This window comes from Urtica dioica, chromosome 1 (genome assembly GCF_054948205.1).
Source record: "Urtica dioica subsp. dioica isolate 48M chromosome 1, U.dioica_male_clone48M_v1_H2, whole genome shotgun sequence".
Classification (NCBI taxonomy): Eukaryota; Viridiplantae; Streptophyta; class Magnoliopsida; order Rosales; family Urticaceae; genus Urtica; species Urtica dioica.
In genome coordinates, this window is record NC_142756.1 from 52,575,760 (window position 1) to 52,578,273 (window position 2,514).

A 2,514-nucleotide genomic window follows, 5' to 3' on the forward strand; every position below is an offset into this window, starting at 1 on the left:
AATTTGCCTTACCAATACCTTCAATCAGATCTACATGACCTGATATTGTATTCACAAAATTTTTCGTTGGCTTTATTATTGAGAAAAACTTTTTATCATTCAAAATAGTATGTGTTGTTCCACTATCCGGTATCCAGATTTCTCCAGTACCAACCATTTGGTTCGCCACACAATTTGCTTTTTCCATATGATAACTTCATATTAAAACAAAAATAAAGTTAATGAGAAAAACGTACTTATATTATATAATGCATAGTCTTGAAAAATATTACACATATTATACATATTTATATTTAAGTAACTAGGCAAAATATTGGACCTTGCTTCATTCCCAAGCATGGGAAAATTAAACATACATGCATCATTAATCTAGAAGTCTTCTGTGAAAGTAGCAGAATCAACAACAGTGTGCGCAAGATCACCATCGAAGTCGGAAGCATTAAGATGAGTGGAGTCATCTAAAGGTTCTTGGTCAATAAAGTTGACCTCTCTTTCTTTCCCCTTCAAGGATGCTTTATATAGATTGCACAAATGTTGAAGAACACGACAAAGTCTAGACCAGTGCCCTTTTGAGCCACATCTATGACAAACATCATCACTACCCTTGGAAGTACTTGAGTATTTTCCCTTTTTGTGGGGATAATCATGATTCTTTTCATCTTCCTGCTTCTTAAGATAATCTTTCGTGGTATTGTAAGAATGGTTATGATTATAACCACTTCGACCACGTCTGTATCCACGTCCGCGACCATGACCACGACCACGACCACGACCATGACCTCGACCTCGTCCTCGACCCGAAATATAGTTTCGTTGTTCAGGTTCTTCGGAGTTGACATCGTTTACTTCAGGTAACGATTTTGAACCTGTCGGACGGGATTGGTGATTCTTTATCAGCAATTCATTATTCTTCTCTGCGATTAGAAGACAAGTGATTAGTTCAGAATATTTTGTAAATCCTCGAACACAATATTGTTGTTGCAAGGTTACGTTCGATGCATGGAAAGTGGTGAATTTCTTTTCCAGCATGTCATGATCTGTCACTTGGTCTCCACAAAATCTCCGATGAGATACTATTCGGAACATCGCAGAGTTATATTCGCTGACTTTTTTGAAATCTTGGAATCGTAAAGCGTTCCATTGATCACGATATACTGGAAGCATGATCTCCCTTTGGTGAAAATATCTATCCCTCAACTCCTTCCAGAGTAAACTTGGATCTCTGGTGGTGAGGTATTCACTTTTAAGTCCCTCGTCAAGATGTCAACGAAGGAAAATTAAAGATTTTGCCTTGTCTATATTTGACGAGGTGTTTTCCTCAGAAATTGTTTCCAGTAAACCCAAAGATTCCAGATGCATTTCTACATCCACCTTCCAAGGCATGTAGTTTTGGCCTGCGATGTCTAGAGGAATGAAATCGAGCTTGACGAGATTTGCCATGATGATAACTATTATGAAATACAAAATTTCTTTGATTAATAATTAGATACATATAAGTCTACAAGAATTGTAAGGATTAAAAATAAATACATGAATCCAAACATTACTACAACGAAATAAAATTCATTCGGTGGAATTTTTATGGTAAAAATATAAGCATTAAACATAACAATAAATATGGCAATAAAGACTAGTAGTAAACGAGACATTTTGAGCTTGTACCGAAAAATAGTAGGAGAAGAGAAAAATATGTAAGAGGTAGAAAATTTGAGATTTTTGTGTGGTTAAGAATGAGTTGAATAGATATGTATTTATAAGATAAAATATAGCCGTTTATAGCCGTTATATTACCGTTGGGTATATATTAATTTTGTGGTAAAAATTATTGTATTTAAGTATAACAATGTGTAATAAACAATATGTATATGTACGAGTATTGAAATGATATAGCCAATCAAAGTAAAATATTAAGTAGAGCAGTTAAAATAAATTTGCAATTAATAGCATTTTTCTATAAGGTGACAGAGCCTCCTGTATATAGAAAATTGATATTAATTACAAGTAAGATGTAGTTCACATCACTTTACTATAAGGAGGCAGAGCCTTCCATGTGTATAGTACTATGATGTTATACATTAACGAAGTTAAAATATTGTAAATCACATCATATTACCATAAGGTGGCAGAGCCTCCTGTGTATAGTAATCTGGTGTTATACAATAAATAATAGTTATACGAGATTTAGTGTTTAGAGTATTATACCTCCGAATTGATCTTGACGAGAGTGATCGTGCTGATAACGTGTTATAAAACCAAAGGAATAACTTGAATCTAAAAACTCTTTAAACACTAATGAGATGAAAATTTAGTGGAGAAGATTATGGAGAGTAAATGAGAGAATGAAATTATGTGGGAACTTAGGGATGATTTTCCCTTCATGCTACTCATGTATTTATAGTGAAAATTTGTGTACATTAGTCAATAAATTAGTTGTAGGGTAATTAATTATTTACCCATATTTTTGACTTATGAGCATAACAACTATTTATAACATATACTAGTTTTTTAGGACGT

At 33.5% G+C, this 2,514-nt stretch overlaps 1 pseudogene; it reads right to left on the bottom strand.

Moving 5' to 3' along the window:
• Window positions 1–369: 369 nt before the first annotated feature.
• LOC149408079 (uncharacterized) lies at window positions 370–1,440 on the bottom strand (annotated as a pseudogene).
• Window positions 1,441–2,514: the final 1,074 nt, after the last annotated feature.